At 47.6% G+C, this 21,258-nt stretch overlaps 1 protein-coding gene and 1 pseudogene across 2 annotated transcripts in view; one reads left to right on the plus strand and one right to left on the minus strand.

The window, feature by feature from the left end:
• Positions 1-3,844, minus strand: part of TMEM150C (transmembrane protein 150C) — a 43,917-nt gene extending 40,073 nt beyond the window's left edge. Inside the window, exon 1 of one of the 2 annotated variants that reach the window (XM_066632623.1) lies at positions 3,658-3,844. The gene's annotated coding sequence lies outside the window, so the exon portion shown is untranslated. Of the gene's footprint in view, positions 1-3,653 lie in introns of both variants that reach the window. The other variant, XM_066632624.1, reaches the window with a different exon arrangement.
• Positions 3,845-13,180: 9,336 nt separating this feature from the next.
• LOC136656586 (5S ribosomal RNA) lies at positions 13,181-13,300 on the plus strand (annotated as a pseudogene).
• The last annotated feature ends 7,958 nt before the right edge of the window (positions 13,301-21,258 follow it).

Consider the following 21,258-nt stretch of genomic DNA (forward strand, 5'->3'; position numbering starts at 1 on the left):
GACTTTGGGATAAAGAAACATTTTCATATTGCTTAATAATATCATCCAGCTTGCTCTCTTGGATAGAATGGGATGTACCAGCTGTATAGTGACAACCTTTTAAAATAGAGAACATCTAATAATCCAAGTCATACCATTACTAGAAAGAAACATTGATTTCAAACACTACCATTTATCACAGGTGATAATGTCCTAAATATTTATTTGATCAGAGGATAAGAACATAAGAACAGCCCAACTGGATCAGGCCATAGACCCATCTAGTCCAGCTTCCTGTATTTCACAGCGGCCCCACCAAATGCCCTAGGGAGCACATCAGTTAACAAGAGACCTCATCCTGGTGCCCTCCCTTGCATCTGGCATTCTGACATAGCCCATTTCTAAAATCAGGAGGTTGCACATGGCTTGTAACCTGTAATGGATTTTTCCTCCAGAAACTTGTCCAATCCCCTTTTAAAGGCATCCAGGCCAGACGCCATCATCACATCCTGTGGCAAGGAGTTCCACAGACCAACCACACACTGAGTAAAGAAATATTTTCTTTTGTCTGTCCTAACTCTCCCAACACTCAATTTTAGTGGATGTCCCCTGGTTCTGGTGTTATTTGAGAGTGTAAAGAGCATCTCTCTATCCATTCTGTCCACCCCCTGCATAATTTTGTAAGTCTCAATCATGTCCCCCCTCAGGCGCCTCTTTTCTAGGCTGAAGAGGCCCAAACACTGTAGCCTTTCCTCATAAGGAAGGTGCCCCAGCCCAGTAATCATCTTAGTCACTCTTTTTTGCACCTTTTCCATTTCCACTATGTCTTTTTTGAGATGCGGCAACCAGAACTGGACACAATACCCCAGGTGTGGCCTTACCATCGATTTGTACAACGGCATTACAATATTAGCTGTTTTGTTCTCAATACCTTTTCTAATGATCCCAAGCATAGAACTAGCCTTCTCCTCTTGAAATTACCTTTTCAAATGGGGTGGGCTTAGGGTGTTCAGTTGCACCCTACAGCAGCCATTTTCAGCCACTCTACCATGGCACATTGGTGTGCTGTGAATGGTCCCCAGGTGTGCCATGGAAATTTGGGAGAAAGTCATTTATTAGTAGGGTCTTTGGGGGTGTGAGCCTCCCATTGGCAGCACAGTGTGCTTTGTCACTTGTCAAAAAACCAATGGTGTGCCTTGACCATTCTAGTACCTTGCCAGTGTACTATGAGATGAAAACGGCTGACAATCTCTGCCCTAGAGTTACATAATGCATACACAGTACACAACACATATGGACAGAGAAACAAACCATATTTCCAATCCGAGCTTAAACAGTGGCTGGCGCAAATGCATTACATAAAAAAAGTTGCCATATTCAGGGAACAAACAATGGGTGTGGGGAAGGGAAATTGTTTCTTTTGTCAAACGTTGTAACCTGGCAACTCATTCACAACCTAAGTGGCCTGTAGCGAGCACTAGATTTAAAAGAGGAAGATTTCTCTATAGGAGTATAAAAGTAATCCCCAACATTCCATCATACTCTAGTGCAGTCTTTCCCAAACTTTTTAACACCAGGACCCACTTTTTAAAATGACACACTATCAGGACCCACCTAGGTTTACCACACTTTTAAAAAAGGAGATCCAGAAAGAAATATTTTATTTATAACCAGAAAAAAGACCCTCAAACATTTATCTCCCTCTGTTTACACATGCTTGCAGACTGCAGGAGCTAAGCTATTTGCAGGATAACTAGCAGCTACAGTATCTTATTTCTGAATAGCCTCAGGGCTTGAAGCAATGAGTTATCTGATCTCTCCATCACCCTTTAGCAACCCACCAAAAATCACCAGCGGGTCCTGACCTACAGTTTGGGAACCATGCCTAGTATGACCAAGAAACCAAAACGTAGATAGAAAGTTAGATCTTGGATCCCAGGACTCCCTAGATCAGTGGTTCTCACATTTTTAGCACTGGGACCCACTTTTTAGAATGAGAATCTGTCAGGACCCACCAGAAGTGATGTCACACCGGAAGTGACATCATTAAGCAGGAAGAGTTTTAACAAACCTAGGCTGCAATCCTACCCAGGAGTAAGTTCCATTTACTATCATACACTCAACAGCCTGTTAGAAGAGCAGATCTGTAACATTTCCCCAAATGCAATCACATGCCATGGTAGCATCAAGTATAATATAGTAAAAATAAAATATTGAAATGAATGGGGACCCACCTGAAATTGGCTTGTGACCCACCCGACCCACAGTTTGAGAAACACTGCCCTAGATCAACAATGGTGCAGAGTTAACTGTAGCACTGTTGAGGGGTTTCCTTTTCCTTTCCTTATCTTGGATCCCTGAAAAATGCTTGACCTTCTGCAACTGAATCTCAAATGTGATAATGCTTAATGGCCAGGGGCCGGGAGCAGATGCAGTCCCAAAGTGACTGCGGGCACAATCCTAACCCCTTATGTCAGTGCTTTCCAGCACTGGCATAGCGGTGCCCATGGGACGTGTGCTGCATCCTGCAGTTGGGTGTCACTCACGGAGGCCTCCTCAAAGTAAGGGAATGTTTGTCCCCTTACCTCGGAGCTGCATTGCCCTGATGTCAGTGCTTTCCAACACTGACATAAGGGGTTAGGATTGCGCCCTGAATGATTAACGTACACTCTCAGAAGTGAAGCCTGGCATCCGGAGGCACTGTACCAGGAAGGGAAACACTTGCCCTCCACTCCTGACACTGGGTGGTCAGGGATGGGGAGGGCAGATGTCTGTGTGCCCAAGCGGAATATGTCTCCTTGCAGTATAATCCCGCCATCCATCTCCACTCCTACACACGTGCACCCCAGCTATCATGAGTACAGGCATCTAGACAGTGACACAATAAAGGCCTCGTGGCTAAATCTCCATCACTAACCTCCCTGCACATTAATGATGATGATGATGATGAATAAATAAAATCGCTGGATCATTACAACAGCGCCTCTAAAATTATGTCAGATGCAAACTCTCAAAAGAGGTAGCTGCAGTTTATTGGGGGGTGGGATGTGGTAGTCAAAGGGACATTGCTCATGCTCCTTGGAGCTGAAATAGTAGGGGGTCATGTCTTCGCCTCCCTTCATGGGAATCTGGCAGCCGTATTGTCACAGAAAGAGCTGGCAAATCCAGGCTGCGGAGACTCCCCCCAGACAGGGCACATGGCTGAACGAGCCTGGCTAAGCAGCATTGCCTGGTGTGATGATGATGGAGATGCTGGAGCAGGAAAGAAGGCCAGGCAGGCTTGGGGGAGGGGTGGTGGAGGAGGGAGGCACTAAATATACCTCCCAGCCACATGCCCGTTTCTGGATTGCAGAGAAGGGACTGCTGCACCAGTGTGGCTCCGGGAGGGGCGGCGGGTTTGAGTGGGACCTCCAGGAAGGAGGAAGGCTGGGAGCCTTCCTCCTCCTCCTCCTCCTTTTTCTCTTTCAAAGAAAAGCAGGGGAAGGGAAGCCCCCTTGCAAAGCATCCTTCAGCTCCACTCTCCAGGGTGGGGACCCTGCAGTGTGACCCGCACAGCACACGCCTCGCTGCAAGCCCGTGGCTGCCGCTGCAGCCAGCCGCTCCGGAGGGGGCTCAGACGGGGCTGGGGGGGGGAGGGAGGTTTCCCCAGGAGGAGGACGCGATCGGTCACCCACCTACCGGCTGCCGTGGCGGGAGGGTCCGGCCGCCTGATCCCCGCGCTGTCGCACCTGCGGGAGGGGGAGGGGAGGCAGGGCTTCCCCGGAGCAGGGGGTGGGGTTTGCTCCTGCACCGCACCTGCCCCGGGCGAGAGACAAAGAAAGAGCTCCAGGATGCTGGCCGGCCTGCCTGCTGCTCCCTCTCTGCTCAAGGGGGAAAGCACAACCCCGGGGTGGGTGGGTGGCTGGCTGGCTGGGAGGGACGGAGGGATCTGGATGGGAAGCGGTGGGTGGGGACATCCTTGCAACACAGGCAGAGCCTGGTGGGGGGCGGGGGGGCAGAGAGGATGCCCGGCAGCTCCTTCTCATCACCCTCCCCTGCCCTGGAGCTCTTGGCTGGGGAGCTGCCAGCCCTCTTCCCGGAGGCCCCCCCCCCGCCTGCTAAGAGAGTGGCTTGCATTTTTCCAGCTCACAGGGCTGGGGATCCGATCTGCGCTCCCCCACCCACCCATCTGTCTATCCACCCACCCACTCATCCCTGGGTAGATAGTGGCTGAGCCTACTGCTGGTGGAGGACTGCTGTGCCTTTAAATGGCTGGGCCCTTCTCAGTTCTGTGTTGACAAAAAGGGAGGCAATGATGCCGACCCACAATTTATGGTCGTAAAGGGTTGAGGATCTAGGTCAGAGAGGAGTGGCAGGAAGTGCGTCCCTGTTGGTTCTGCTGGACCTCTCAGCAGCTCTTCCTGACACCATCCACCTGGTGTCAGTGCTTCCCAATCAGTGGTCCTTGAGGTCGTGCCTGATGGTATGCACCGAACCCCCAGATCCAGTGGCGTAGCTATAGGGGGTGCAAAGCATTAGTTTTGCAGGCACCTGAACGCACCGTGCAAGCAGGCCCTCCCCTTTGGAGCCATTGGGGGGGGGGAGCAAAACGGAGGCAAAGGACACATGGAAATGAGAGCGGACTCATATCAACACCTTATTGGTTCCATGCTGTATCATAATATGTGTTTACAAATACTGTATACAAAGTCTATTGGAAGCAAGCAGAAAAACCACTGATCTTTGTCAGATTCCCGGAGGACCACTGTTTCATGCCCCCCCCACCCCGCACTCGGGCTTTAACTAACTTCATCTAAAACATCTAGGATTAGGCTGTGAGGCTGCAATCCTAGCCACACTTACCTGGGAGTAAGCCCCATTGAGTACAATGGGCCTTACTCCCGGCGTTTCCTCTCAGAGGCACCTGAAGGGGGGGGTCGGCACTCCGCGATCTACTCATTTTGCCTCACGATCTACCGGTAGATCGCGATCCACCTATTGAGCACCCCTGATCTAAAACATCTCACTCTTTTCCTGCTTCTCTGAAAATCCAAACTTCAAAACTGGCCCCAAAATGGCCCTCCCTCTAGCAGGAGAGCGATGTCCAGATCTCCACCTTTTTGAGGCCAAGAGACTCAATTTTGGAATTTAAATAATTCCTGGTCGGACCAGGATCTGGCCAGAAGGCCAAGGTTTGTTTTCAGTAAAGCAGGAGCCAAGGTCACATGGAAAGGAGCTATTGCGAGCCTTATGGCAATACCTTGCATCTCTCTGGTGTACAGAAGAGTCAGACAAAGGCTAGGGAATCTCTTGTTCAGTTGTGCAGGCAAATTGTCACCTTAGCAGCCGAATCAGCAGCCTTTACAAAACCCCTTTCAGCCTTCATGTGCCAGCTCTTCAGTCATTCAGCTGTGATCGTTCTGTCTTGTGTCTCAATTGAGTCTTTTTTTTTTTTTGGCAGCACAGGTTAAAACAAGTCTTGTCTTGGTGGTGCCTGCATGAAACTTGGTGCCAAGTTTTATCTTGATGCCCTTGTATGCTGTCACCTCTTACCTTCCCAGACCTATCAGAAGCTGCCTCAGCTGTCCTATAATGACCTTGATGTTCACAGCCAGAGTGTGAGAATCCACTCTCTTCTGTATTCTTCATGAACCACCCTCCTCTCTGTGCCTGTGTCAAGGCACCCTAAGACGAAGATTGCCTCGGAGCTGAATAAATAAGCCATCACAGAACTGAAATCACTAGTTCTGTGCCCAAAACCCTTTCCACCAAAATCACCTTTTTTTCAAACCAACCCTGCCCCTTTTCTCTCCTTGGACTAACAACAGCTGTATGAGCCCAGTGAGAACCATAGGCCCCTGGAAAGTATACACAGAGGTAAGTAGAAATTATTTTTGTCAGCTTCTGGCAGGCCTCCTGATCCCCACCCACCCACATGCCCAGTTGGCATGGCTGCCTCATCGTAGTTGGTGGGGGATAGGATTGGGTGCTGAGATGCCACATTTACTATGGATGGTTGACTAATGAATAGCCATTTCCCTTCATGAAAGAATACTAAAGTTCCATGATAGCTGTGGATCCCTCTCCAGTTTTTGTAATGTTCACCAGAGACAGGGAAGGTAGTACTAGTAGGTGAGAATGAGGAAGAGGCAAAGTTGTTAGGTCATAAGAACATAAGAAGAGCCTCGCAGGATCAGGGCAAAGGCCCATCTCGTCCAGCTTCCTGTATCTCACAGTGGCCCACCAAATGCTCCAGGGAACACACTAGACGACAGACACAACCTGCGTCCTGGTGCCCTCCCCTGCATCTGGTAATCAGAGGTAGCCTACCTCTACCTTGCACATACCTACCATGACTTGTAACCCGTGATGAACTTTTCCTCCAGAAATTTGTCCAATCCCTGGTTGGGTCCAATCCCCAGTCGGTTTTGCCGCTTGAACGTAAAGGGGTGAAGAGCGGAAAGCTTAGCTGGAGTTAGGTAAAACTGGGATGCTGAAGGCTGGAAAATGGGCTTTCAGGGAATCTGATGCAGGGTCTGTTGCTATTTGTGTGGGTTTGCTTGCATCCAGTCAGCACCACTTGTATATTTGTAAATGAAACTAAAGTTACAAAGGCACCCTCAGTCTTCATTGCTCTGTCATTTAAAGGAAGCACTAATAAAAGGCAATTCTGCTCAGGGAAGTAGGGAGCATGTAATGCTGTTTAGAAAGTAAAAAGGAAAACAAAAGAAAAAAGAAGAAAGGGCTCCATCTGATTACCAGTTCCTATTTTTCTTCAGGAATCTCCCTTCTTGCATCCTTCAGTTGCATGATCAGCTTTTATAACGAACCAAAAAAAGTTCCGCAGAGTTCACTCATCTGTTTTTCCCCTGATTGGGCTTCAGTCAGAACAAACAAATAACCCCTGCTAATTGGGTAAGAGGCACTTTTTCAAGTAGGTGCTCCTTTTTTTAGCAGGGGGAGAGTAACTGGGCCAGCACCCCAGCACTGTCTGTTCTAGTGGCTGTCTGCTGGGATTCCTTTGCATCTTTTAGACGGTGAGCCCTTTTGGGACAGGGAGCCATTTAGTTATTCGATTTTTCTCTGTAAACTGCTTTGTGAACTTTTAGTTGAAAAGCGGTATATAAATACTGTTAAAAAAAAACAAAAAAAACAACAAATGATCTTGCTGGATCAGGCCAATGATTCTTCTTTAGCACCCTGAACAGGCTCAGCCAAAGCCCAGAGGGTGTCCAAAGCAGCGCCCAAGTTCTGCCCTCTTTTTGTTTTGGTGTGCATGAGCCCACAAGTACACATGCTGCCACCTTTACCTCTTCCTCACCTTCTCTACTGCATCATCAGAACTACCTTGGCAGGGAAGATCTTGGGAGTTCCACTCCCTTCCCATTTGACCAGTGAAGACACAGGAGGAGGAGAAGTGACAGTGATCCTCCTCTTGACTGAAGAGGATTACAATGGCCATCCCTACTTCCTCCAGCCCTACCCCTGTGTTCTTTGGCAGGCAACCTCTTCTTGTTCGCAAGCAGAATGAGCAAGAAGAGGATGAGGAAGTGGCCAGGTGAAAGAAGAGGCAGAAAGGTGAGGGGTGTGGGGCTCCCCCACCCAGCAGTTTGCCATCTCCCTTTGCCCACTGCTTGAAGCAGGTCATTCAGTCCGCCTTATGAGTTGGTCACCCTTGACCCTGACTCAGGGCCCGATCCTATCCAACTTTCCAGTACTGATGCAGTCTCAATGCAGCCCCGAGGTAAGCAAACAAACATTCCCTTACCTTGAGGAGGTCTCCCCCCCACAGCAGATTGCAGCACCCACCTCACTGACACAGCTACATCAGTGCTGGAAAGTTGAATAGGATATGGCCCTCAGCCAGGTGCTACTGGGAAGCTCACAAGACACATGATAAGCAGCAGTTACTGGTTCCTCGCAGTATCTAGTAATCATTGTTTATTGCTTTGGAATATGGAGATTCAATTTTTGGTTTTCAGGTTAACAGAGATTGATAGGCTTGAGCTCCTTGAACATATTTAATTTTCCTTCAAAGCAAAGTGAGCTGCAAACCAGCATCTGTAGCATTCTGGCTACAAATTTTGCAAATTATTATTTGAATTCAAGATTACCTACAAGGTTCTCTCCCTACTCCCACATTTGCCTTCACAATTCTTTGGCCTCAGGCAATATAGACTTTGATGGGAAATTGACTGCTTCGGATTGTTTCCCCATGAGACCATGCTGACAGAATCGAAAAGGGTGGCCATAAGGACACACAAGTCCAAAGCTACCTATGGCTTTCCATGTGCTTTTATGCCTCACGGAGCCTTTTGTGGGACTGAAACCACAACCGTCAAGCAGTAGCATAGCTATGTGGGGGGGTGACAGTAGGACTGTGTAAGCAGTTGCTCTCACACGCTGTTGGGGCCATGCTGGGCAGCGATGTCAACTCCAATACTTACCAAGCTGCTCCCCCTATAGCTACACTACTGCCTTCAAGTTTGGTATTTCAGCTGAGCCCAACTGTTCTGCTGTCGTTAAAGGTCCCTGGGTGTTCTTTATTTTTATTTTTTTGTAATGGTTTTCAGTTCAACCTAATATCAGCCTTTTCAGCTGAACTAGCAAAAAGAAAAAGAAAAAGGAGGAAGGGTAAACCCTGAGAGAATGCATCATGCTTGATGCTGGGTGTAGCTGCCATGACTCCACGGATCTTTGCAACATGGAGATTTGAAGTGTGGAAATGTTTTGTTTTTTAAACTGGTAAAATTTCGTTGTTTGCATTTCTGGTAAACAGCGAAAACAAAAAAACAACAACACACAAAAGTATGTCAAACAATCAGCCCACTTCAGTTACATCACAGAGAAGGCATATGGGGTACATATTTCCTGTGGCCCTTCCTGCACACATGTGGTCACCTTTTGAAGGCATGCACAGATGTTATTGAAATTTAAGACTGGTCATCCACTTTTGCTGAAAATGGTGGTTTTGGCAGCTTGCCTCTAAAATGTTAAGGAACTCAAAGTAAGAACAAAACAGGCTTCTGCCTTGATATTTTCTTAACTAGTGGGTTGATCTACTGTGATTTTGCAGAGGTCTGGGCATTAGATGGATGAGACACCCTCCTTCCCCATCATTGGCTGCAGTGCTGTGACCTCATAGAATGTTTCTGAACACAAACCAGATAGTTCATGCATATCTGATGTTGGATACACAATTTGTATCATACAACTGACAGCTGCCTTGGGACTACAGGATGATATTCAAGCGTTGTAGGTTTTATACATTGAAGTATATATAGATTAGAGCTCATTAAAATGTATGTCCGCTTTTGAGACACCCTATGTATTGCAAAAAAGATCCGTAACAATTCAAAGCAATAACCAACTGAAAATTAACCAAAGTGCAGTCCAAAGACTTGCCTGGAAAAAAAAGGTTCACAAGGTTGCAAAATGCTATGAGAGAAAGTACAGAATGGCTCTCCTGTGGCAGGGAGTTCCACAGTTCCGCATGTTAATAATTAGAAGGGGTTTAGAAGAAGCTGTGCTTCCTGCAGTGTACACACTCATTTCTTTTGTCACACTGCCATTCCCTTCTTCAGAAAGCTCTTCTGACGAAAAAGGCTATCATCTGTCACCAGTCTGTCAGATCCAAAATCAAGTTGCAAGCAGAAACAAGCAGAATTTTTGTTAAGGAATCATTTAAAATTACATCCTTTCTGAAGAAGAGCCACAAGGCCACAGTGTTGTTTGTGCTTTCAGTAATCACATAATTCATCATCATAAACTTTCCTTCTTGCTGCTTTCTTTATTCTGTAAATCTTGTATATCAAGCCCACATCTTCTCCAGGGGAAAACACACAAACAAGATGTCAAAGAAAAACTTAACTAGCTGATCGCCCTTAAAATAAGTATGGAGAGAAAAGAAGCAGCTGTCCCAAGTGACGGTCTATAAGCAGACTTCTAACCTCTGCAGTAACAAGAACATAAGAGTGTCAGTGAATGCAAAAGCTATAGAGAATGATAACACAACATTTTCCTTCCCCAGATTCTAAACCCATTCACACTTTATTAAACCAATACTCGTCGTCAGCCATCTGCTCATCTGAGGTTTAAAAATATCTTGAGATATCAAATGCTTTTTAAAAAATGCCCTGCCCTGCACACATTTTCTATTTAGTGCTATGTTCACCCTGGCCCAGTGAATTTTAAGTGTGTCTAGGTAGCTGTTCATATGAACCATGACTGACAGCTAATGCCTTGCAAGTAGAAAGACCCAGATCTACCTCCTGGCATCTCTATCAAACGGATGTCAAACATGGCGTGCTGTTTTTGACTTCTTTCTTTCAAAAAGCAGCTGCCAGGGTGTAATGAGACTGTGGCATGGGGAGTGGGGGTGTTAACCCCTGCATAGTCCTTATAAAATTTGCCCTTCCCTGGAATTGCTTTTTACCCTAGGCTAGGAGGTGGCAAGCTGGGAAAGAACTTTGAGAGGGGTCACCCAGTCAGTATGACCTCTGCTGTATCCAGCACAGCTTTGAAGCAGGCTGAAGTCTCCTTGGGGTAAGGGGATATCCTTCCCCTTACACCAGGTTAAACCCCCCCAGCAGCCTGCCTTATGTGTAGTGGTTTTTTCAGTGGAAACAAAATAAAAACTCTGCTTTCTGCACTTCTCATTTTTGTAAAAAAGACCACACACACACACACACACACACACACACACACACACACACACACACACACACACACACACACACCAAATTGCAAATAATTAAAATCATTTTCTAACACCCCTATGCATTGGTCAGTATAGGCTGGTGGGACTGGACGGGGGGTGCCTGGGTAATGACTGTGGTTGCATCTGCTGACACGATACCACCTATATCACCGACCTAGTACACTTTTAAAGTGATTATAATTTATAAACATGCACCCTTGGAATAAAAACACATAACACCACTTTTTGCACTTCTTATTTTTGCCAAAAAAAAAAAAAAATCTGCAAAACAATAAAAATGTTTAAGAACACCTCTACCTGTGGTGCTAAGTGAATCTGCACCTGCTAAATAGCTGCCACAAGTCTGAGCAGGCCTGTGTAGGGTGTTCAGGCTAGGAAGAGAGAATAGGATAAAGCGGATGCCTGCTTTGTGAATCCTACCCCCAACCCGGGCCTAATCCTCTCTCCTCTGTCCAGAAACACCCCCTTCCTGCCTCTGATCCATCCTCCTGCCGCCCCTCCACTGCCCGGCGCAATGTTACTTCTGCCATCGGCTATCCACCTGGATGAAGCATCAGTGGGGTGACACAGGCCTTCCTGCCACCACTGCTTACTCTCTGGGTGCCACAAATGTGCCTTATTGCTCATTTGCTACACCCTTGGCCGGCCCAGCAGTCACTGCAAAGGTGGAGAGCCTAGTCTGCACTGCCCTGTAACTCACTGTAAGTACCATTTCTTACTGCTGAAAGTCTTCTGGTAATAATAACCGATCAGCTATTCAAATCCAGGGATAGATCAATTTCTTTCTCGGTAGCAATTTCCAAATGCAAAACAGTCAGTGAATTATTTTTTAGAAGACCAGCATGTCAAATTAAAAGCCTCGCCGTTTGTTCTCCCATTTGAAAAGGGAAACACTTGAAACCTGTGGCCAGTGGCATAGCTAGAAGGGGGTGCAAAGCACTAAGTTTTGCAGGGAGCCTCACCGCGGCATGGAAGCGGCCCTTCCCCCTCCCCTTTGGAGCCACTCCAGCGGGTGGGAGCAAAACAAGAAGTGAATGCTCCAAAAACTCTAGAAGATTTCAGCTTCCTTTGGAAGAGGGATCACTAGAGATGTAGATCCATGGTGTCTGGAATATTTTGGTTTAATTACAAGTATCAGTGTTGTTGGCTATCAGACAGAGTCAAGCAACATGTGCACTCCCACCAAGAAGCAAGTGCCCTACTTTATTTCAGATCCTGAGATTGGACTCTGCTCTCCATAAGGCACGGCTGGGCTCTTAACTCACAACCCAATCCTCTTGCTGGTGGCGCCAGAGCTCCAGTGGTGCCAAAATGGTGACCGCTGCATTCTTTGGGTGCCGGGATTGCGCCAGAAGTCTCCTAGGGGCAAGGGAGTGTTTGCTCCCTTAATCCAGGAAATGTAACCAAAGTGCCAACGGGTCTCCTTGGATCAGCGCTCACTTTGTGTTAGGCTGCCCAGGCCGAGGAGGTTAGAATACGGCAGCAGTCTGCCACAGTCTCTGCCCCCCTCTCCAGCCCAATCCTTCCTTCCCTCTGCCCCATTCCTCCCACTTCCCACCTCCCCCCTTCCTGAAAATACTTACCGCCGGCCAGAGCTGGAGGAGCACCAGTCAGCCGTCCATGCATTGCTGAAGTTGAGCTCTGGCAGCCCTTCCTCTCTGGGTGCTGTATACATGTCTTACAGCATGTTTGTGACATCCAGTGCCAGCACTAGGCCCAGTTAAGATCAGGCCTTCAGTCTTATTCAGTCTGCCTTTATTACACTCACTGTAAAATATGCACCCAGCACCGTCTCTTTACACCCAGCACCTTACATTAGTCTGTCTCCTCTGCTTGATGGCTTTCCTATCAGGAATGTTTCTTGTTAACCCGTTTTTGCCCAGCCCACAGGTGTACACATTTGGTCCCTGTTGCGTATATGCAGCGTTGGGCAGAAATGGCTTTAAGGAGGCATCAGTGGGACCATTAAGGGACTTTATTAGCTCTTTTGTCAAAGCCCAGATTCTGACCAGGCATTGTCTTTGATTTACGGTGTTCTCTGTGATATCTGTTTACTTGCAGATGTACAAGCTGAGCATTGGGGAGAAGGCTAGTGCGCAGAGAGGTGGTCTCTAATGTGGAATCAGTTTTGTTTCATGAAACAGCACAGTGCTTGGAGCACCCCCCTGCCCAAGCTGCACAAACTCCAAAGACTTGGATGTCCATCGTGAGTTACATTTCCAATGCCAAGCTGCATCTCTTTCAAAAAGACAGAAGGCTGCTTCGTGTTATTAGTGCCCATGAAGAAGAGGAGCCCCTTGAAATGTGTTGAGCCTAAGAATTGAAAAAAAAACAAACACCAAAGCATTTCTAGTGCACCTTGGTGAGCTCCTCTCCTGTTGCTTCTGCATTGGTCCCCTCCCTTTTTTCCTTTGCCACTTGAACAGCTGCCCAAATTCCAGACTTCTGTCTTCATCACTGGAGACATTTCAATTATCCCTCTTCACCCCAGCATCATATCTTTTCTGCAGTAACTGTTATCCTGCATATGCCCGATCTCGTCTGATCTCGGAAGCTAAGCAGGGTCAGGCCTGGTTAGTACTTGGATGGGAGACCGCCTGGGACTACTGGGTGCTGTAGGCTTATACCATAGTCTTTCGAGACTGAAGGTTGCCCACCTCCATATCTGTTGCTGGGATCACTTCTGCCTTTTTTTTTTTTTTTACACTGCAAGCCCTTTGGGGACAGGGAACCATTTACTGATTTATTTTGCTAGATAAACCACTTTGTGAACTATTTTTTGTTGAAAGGCAGTACATAAACATTCATCATCATCATCTCCTCCAAACTGTTTGCTTTAACCACACAGGCAGCATACTGGCCTCAGCAGCCCCTACCTTGGCTGATAGCTGTGTCCTGTAACTCACTGTGGGTCAGGACCCCAGTGGGGTTGCACAGCCTCATTTGGGTGGGACACAGCAACCTTTCAAAGCCTGTGCAGGGGAAGGCTTGTATCCAATCCAATAATGGTACTGCCTTATCAAAACTGAGTTCTTGATATAAACCTGCACAGCTTCTTTTCACTGTCTTGCCCCACAGCTCCTAAATCCGGCCCTGAACAGGCTGCTAACTCACAGGATTGTTGAGAAGGCACAAGAGGTAGAGGAAAATGGAGAGGGTGGTTGCAGGGATGGGCAGATTTGATCCTGGAAGGGGGCAGGATTAGTGGTGGGTCCCCAGTCTCATACCTTATTTCTTTATTTTGGAGGGTCACCAAATTAAACAGTTTGAAATACCCACCAGCACCCCAAAGCCCTTGAACAAGCATCTTCTAGTAATGAGTGCTCCTTGAGGACACATCTTTAGCTATTGCTTAACAAAAGCCTAAACTCAAGGTCATTTTTTTTTCCATTTGAGAATCATTTGTACATGTTTAGGCAAAGGCAGGATTTTATTGTGCAACTGTGGTTTTCACAATCTGAGCCCTGATCTCACCCAGCAGTCTGTTTTCTCTTTGCCTTTCTTTTCTCCCTAGTGATTTCCTTTCTTCCCAAATTCAGGAGGGGAAAAACCCCAATGGCTTGACACAGAAGAACAATCTGGCAATCTCTCTGCATTTACTTGGACTTGGCTCAGGATTCCACATGAATCAGTTCCTTCGTAGCATGTTTTGCAACCCGTTTATTAAGTGTTGGAGGGAATTGGAGGGTGGCCACTGTCGGTTATTGGAGGAGAGGGCATGAGAGATTTGTCTTGGGGGGGGGGAAGTCTGCTTATTTATACATGTACAGCTTGGCCCCCAGGGCAGAAGGACTGTCAACTCCCCAGCAATGTGTGACATGGTAATTACTCATTCTTACACAGAGCCTGCACTCCCCTTCTTTTTCAAGAAATTCAGAGGCACTTTGATCGGTGCAGTGATAGAACTGCATCATGTGCTTCCAATCATTTATATGAGTTTTTGCACCAGATGTTACATGTGTTGTGCAAAAGCTGGGAAACAAGAACCATGATCTTTGGACAAATTGCGTGTTAATGTAACAACCCAATCCAATCTCCCCTGCCAGTCCATAGCATGTAGCTCAGCCAAACAGAGGGTGTACTGCATGCTTTGGGGTGGTGGTGGGGGGCAACCAGACAGCCTGGGAGAGGAAAGTAAAAATATTGCATACTTACCTCTCCATAGGCTGTCAACGGGTCTCCTTGGACACATGCCAGCTCTTTTGCTGGAATATGTCCGATGAGAGTAAGAGGGCAGGAATGGGCTAAAAAAGAGGGGTTGGATCCAGTATGAGGTGCTGCTGCTGCAACCCCCCACCTCCCACCCCTGAACTGCCCCCAGTCCCTCCCTGATCAGCCCATGACCCACCACCACCTTATCTGCTCTGGGGTGGCCTAGGGACACACACAGAGCCTCAGGCTATTTGAGCTGGCAACTCCAGAGTACCTAACATCAGCATGCCGGGACTCACATCAGTAGATCACAAGGTCCACTTCCATAGGCCCAGTACAAGATTGGGCCTTTAGTCTATGACTGGAGATCAGGTGCTAGTGTTTTACAACTTAAAGCAGCTGGGGGGGGGGGTGCATGTGGGTGAGAAAGAGATCAGAAACTGTGGCATGGGGGGTGGCTTTAACCCTTTACCCCTGCCAAAAACCCACTGTGGATCACTCTCCCTGTAGCTACTACTGTATTTCCTCCATCAGGAAAGCTTTCATTGGTGCCAATGGGAACTTTCATCTTGAGGGAAAGAGCAGCTGTGGAAGCCTTTGGAACATGGCAGAGGCAAAGGGTTAACATCCCCTCCACCCATCTTAATCCTGATCAAAAACCCCTGATGTCACAAGTGATTTGGCCCTAAAATAAGAATTTCCCCCCACTAGTTTTGTTCTGAACTTGCATTAAAACATACCTCAGCTCTGAAAAGAAGGGCACAAGCCTAACCAGGTCTACTCAGAAGTAAGTCCCATTTTGTTCAATGGGGCTTACTCTCAGGAAAGTGTGGTTGGGATCACAGCCAAAGCTTATAATGTTGTAAAACAAAAAAGGTTTTGAGAACAAGTAGAGACAATTTTATTGCCTCAAGTTTTTAATGGATGTTTGATTTTATTCTTGCAACTTCTCTGCCATTATCCTTTCTTTTGCGGCTCTTTTATTGTTCTGTGAATGTTAATATTTTACTACTTTAGCTTAAAGTTAATTGTCAAACTTTAGGTCTTTATTGTTGCCTGCTTTGCAAGCTTTTGCTGAAAGAGGGGATCAAACCTTTTCAATATAGAAAACATTGTATGTTTTCTTATGCTACCTTCAGTATCTAAAAAGCCTGTATAGCTGTATCGTGATTCTCCATCTCCTTGACTCAACTTGCACCCAAGTCACAATGGGCAGCTGTTGCGACTCATTCTGGGCCTTTTTAGAGTCATTTTGACTTGAGTTCAAGTCTTTATGAGAAGCAAGTCAAGCCATAAGTTAGGTGCGGCTCAGTAGGAAAAACGGATACTGGTGAGGATGTGTGTGTTGGATTCTCATTGAACACTGCCCTGATGTTCCCATCCCATCTGTAGTCAGCAATGTGTTAAAGTGCTTCACTTTAAAGCCCTTCAACCACCACTTTCATTTCATTTATGTAAACAAAGCTGTGCTCTTATTTGAGTGACTGCAGCAGTGCAGAAAAATGATTGGTTCCTTACGACTCCCAGTGACAAAACCCACATCACAATTCTGATTCCACCTTCAGAAGGCGCACCAAGCAGCACTCATGGACCCACGGGGAGGTGTCTAAGCTTGGCAAGGCTGGAGGGGATGGCAGTGTGAGGGGACAGAAGTAGCAGATGGGAGAGATGGTCACCCACAGCAGCCAGGAAGCTTAAGTTACAACCCCCAGTCCTTTGCAGCTCTACTCAGAAGTCCCATTGCAGTCAGTCAATGAAGCTTCCTCCCAGGTAACTGTGGAGGAGGATAGTAGGACTACACATTCCCTGCTTCCTCCTGCCTTCTTCTGATCCCCCCCCCAGCCTTGTTAAGCCCTCCTCCTCTCCTCCAACCCCCAGCCCCTGCCTCCTGGAACCAACAGACCCTTCTTGCACCATGTCTGCTGTTTGCGCCAGTTCGAATGCCAGCTTCCAAATCTCCCCATGAGGCTCTTTGCGTGGCGCAGAAGCCGCAAAAAAAAAAAAAAGGTTAGCAAGCACACACGGCCACAAAACTGAGTCGGGGGCACAAAAAGTCATGAGTCTTCATGACTATACAAGTCACTGCCCCGAGTCGTGAGTCACGGTCTGAATCAAAGACACGCAAGACGCGAGTTCCCGCAAGTTGCGGAAAATGTGTTTTTGCAACACGAGTTGAATCTTCACAAGTCAAGTTCCTATCCCTGGTGATTAGTCAACTCACAATTCTTTAATAATTTGATAGCCTTTCTAAATTAATTGGATACTTTGAATTTGTAGAAATGCGAGGTGGAAATCTCTTAACAGGAGAGAGAGAGAGAGGAGAGAGCGCTCAGACTAGCCAGAGCACAGGATCTAGGAGAGAGAAAAAGGAAGTGGGGGTGGGACAGTTAGAATCTGAGCCAAGAACAACTGCGCCATTCTCAGCAAGCACAAACAGGATCACAGAGACTTTGCAGAAGAACAGCTGTTGCTCTGAATGGTCCCCTGCTGATAAGGAGAGCCTGAAGATTAGTTATCTGGTATTAGGAAGTGAGAGCAGAAGCAAGCCAAGCTCCTGACTGCCTCCCAGGTCAGGCAAGCGGGCTGGGCAAAGTCCAGCCAAAGAGCTTTCAACTCCCCGCAAAGCTTGGCTTGCTCAAGAAGGTTTGTGTGCCAGGCAAGACGCAGGGGAGTTTTCTTTCTGGTTCACATCCTGCCTGGCCACTCGGAATCGGAATTGCAGACATCCAGTTCTAATAAACTGATACTAAATGATTCCGGGAATATGATTAATCCGGGAGGAGGGGGACAGAAACCCCCTCGCTCAGTTTGCTGATGACTTTCTGTGGTAGTAGCCACGATGAAAAAATGCAGGGTGAGTGAGTGGGTGGGCTGTAATCCATTTCATGTGGTCGTCCATCCAGGATGGCTAATCAACCCAAATGGCTGCTAGTCACTGAAAGAGCCGTTCTAGAACAGGGGTGTCAAACGCGTTTCATACAGCAGGCCAAAGAGCATTCATGATACCTTCCGCAGGCCAGCGGAGATCTCATAAAGCAGGCAGTGATGTCATTAAGCTGGTCATGAACAGAAATAAGCACTAGTTTTTTTTTTCTCACTTAGGAACTCATTAGCTGCAAATGCCAGAAGAGAAAACAAGCAAATCTTGATCACATTTTCAAGATATGGAGAGCCCTATTTATCAGGCAGGTTGCCCTTTCAACAGTGAGACCTCTGCAAAGCTCACCAGCTGCGAGTGGCTGAGGCTGGTGCTGGGAGAGACCAAGGGCCAAATAAAGAGCTTCCGGGGAACACACCCACCCTGTAGGCCTTATGTTTGACACCCCTAGAAGTTCTAAGCAGTGGCATAGCTAGACAGGGTGCAAAGCACTAAGTTTTGCAGGGAGCCTCAATGCAGCCTGTAAGTGACCCCTCCCCCTCGGAGCCAGGCGTTCCACCTCTGTTTTGCTTCTACCCCCTGAAATGACTCGGAGGGGGTGGAGCCCCTTGCATGCTGCAGTGAGGCTCCCTGCAAAACTTAGTGCTTTGCACCCCTTCTAGCTATGCCACTGGTTCCGAGGAGACAATCTCCAAGTCATGTTGCAGCCCACTCCTAACCTCTACGCCCCCCCCACCAATGTTGCCATGCCAAAAAGGTGTGCTGCATACAGCAGTGGGAAGGGCAGATCAGGAGGCTTGGGAGAGGTAAAGGAACATATTTCCCCTTACGTCCCCAAAAGCCTCCCATTCCCAGTGGGTCTCCTCGGACCTGGGCCAGCTCTTTGCCCGCAGAGAATTGGGCTGTTGGTCTATCAAGCTCAGTATTGTCTGTACAGAAAGACAGTGGTGCTATAGTGTGTTCCAGGCATGGATCATTCTGGGCCCTGCCTAGAGAAGCCAGGGATTGAACCTAGGACCTTCTGGAATGCAAAGCATGTGCTCTACCACCAATGGCCCCCTCCCCAAGCAAACTATGTCATTATGTGGCTCAAAAAATGTTCCCTGGTCCATAACTAACAGAGTTAGGAGCCTGGGCGAATGCTGTGGGCTCATGTACTCTTCCTCTTCCTTCTTGTGGCTGAATCCCTCTACTGTGCATGGCTTGGTTTAACCATGGCAGAGTATTGCATCAGCATTGGCCCTACCCATAGGAGCCAAGATCACCCTCATATATGTATGTATCAAATTTATATCCTGCCTTTCCTCCAAGAAGCTCACTGTGGCACACATGTTTTGTCGTCCCCGTCCCTTTCATTTTTATTCTCACAGCAACCCTGTGAAGTTGTGGCGGCTGAGAGATAGCTATTAGCCAATGTCATTCATGACGAAGCTTCAGGGCCAAGCAGGGATTTGAACCTGGGTCTTCCTGGTTCAAGCCTGAAAGTCTAGGGCTTTTTTACATGTCTGTACCTGGGTGCACATCTTCACATGAATATCTGTCTCAGGATACAACAGACCTACAATTAGCGTACATTGCACACAAATTCTTCCTGAATGGAAGATATGAATACTGTACCCAGGTACAAACTTAGAAACAACTTCGTTATGGATGTGAATGGCCGTTCTGCAACTACAACACACTGGGTTCAGCGTGTGGTTGGTCTGTGGAACTCTTTGCCACAGGATGTGGTGATGGCGACTGGCCTGGACGCCTTTAAAAGAGGATTGGACTAGTTTCTGGAGGAAAAATCCATTACGGGGTACAAGCCATGATGTGTATGCCCAACCTCCTGATTTTAGAAATGGGTTATGTCAGAATGCCAGATGTAGGGGAGGGCACCAGGATGAGGTCTCTTGTTATCTGGTGTGCTCCCTGGGGCATTTGGTGGGCCGCTGTGAGATACAGGAAGCTGGACTAGATGGGCCTATGGCCTGATCCAGTGTGGCTGTTCTTATGGGTCTCTTCAGCCACTGTTAATGTTGATGCAAACCTACACTTGTTTAAAGCAAACTAAGGGATTTCAGGACAGAATTCACACCACAGAGAGGGGGAAGTAAGTGATCCCTTAGTGAATGAAAGGAGATTAGGCAATACAAAACAAAGAACAAGAGTTGTACCCTTAAGAAAAAAATGCTTCGAGCACACAACTGTACTGAACACACCTGAATACAGACACTGCTGAACGGTGGTGTAGCTAGAGGGGGTGCAAAGCACTGGTCTGCAGGCACGTGAATGCACCATGCAAGCGGCCCCTCCCCCCTTTGAAACCATCCTGGGCAGTGGGAGCAAAATGGGTGGTGGGAGCAAAATGGAGGCATTCGCCTTGCTCCCGCCACCTGGAATGGCTCCAAAGGGGAGGGGCCACTTGCACGGCACGTTCAGGCACCTGCAAAACTTAGTGCTTTGCTCCCCCTTTAGTTACACCACTGCTGCTGACTATAAACCAACCTTATTTTATATATCAAGGCTGGTACCCAGTTTCTCTTCCTCCAGAACAAGGTCTCCTTACTACAGATGAAGAGTCGCTTCAGAAGAAGGGAAACTGTGGATGCTACCCATAGAGTATCAAAATTGTAATAATGCGTATCAACACTGTATAAGATATGAAATCATTCCAAATAAAATACACAACACGAGACTTGTCGCGCACAGGGCGGGTCAAGCCTTCTGACACCTGAGGCAGCCTGCCAAGTGCTGTCCCTCTTGCCGATGATGAGGCAACCTCTGTGCCTCCCATCCTCCTGTGTTCTAGCTCAGCACTGTCTTCCACATTTCATCGCCACCCTTCCTTTTCTAATCCTGGAAGGAGAAGTAGGGGCAGTTGAGGCAAGTAGGTGGACAGATATGGGTGCCTCCCCACTTATTGGTTGCCTGAGGCAACAACTCCAGTTGGCCTAATGGATGGGCCGGCCCTGGTCCATACATGCCCAATGATTATCCACAGTAATAAAGACACATTAACAGGGCAAACGTATATTAATGTTTAACAATTGTGAATGCAGGAAAAAATTTAAGAAAGAATCTGGGTATTTGGTAATCATCTCATTTCGATATTGTATTTCTCACATTTTTAAAGTACAGGCTTGTAATGTCCATAGTGGGAGGAGGCCCCTTCCCTGGGGCTGCAAGCGAGCACGAGGGGCTTACCCGCTCCTTGAACGATGGTCGGCGGCAGATTAACGGACAGGAGGCGGGTATAGTTGCTTGACATAGGTGGTTTAATAGCATCAGCCATTTTACATTCATGTGGACTGTTACATCACAGACCTACATACATCATGCTGACTTGTGTCGCCATCATTTGGTGGGCTCTGGACCTGACCCTACCTGTTCCTGGGTGTTGTCAGCACCAGCTTTCCGCTCCGAATCCCTTGGTTAGGGCTCTTGGAGGATGCAACCCTGCCGGTCAGGGTCAGGCTGTCTGGCCTTAGGAGGGCCCCTGATATCTCCATGCTAGCTTCCCAGCCAGCTGGCCCCCGTGGGGTATAGTTGGCTCCATTCCCCCGTC

Source organism: Tiliqua scincoides, chromosome 6, assembly GCF_035046505.1.
Source record: "Tiliqua scincoides isolate rTilSci1 chromosome 6, rTilSci1.hap2, whole genome shotgun sequence".
Classification (NCBI taxonomy): Eukaryota; Metazoa; Chordata; class Lepidosauria; order Squamata; family Scincidae; genus Tiliqua; species Tiliqua scincoides.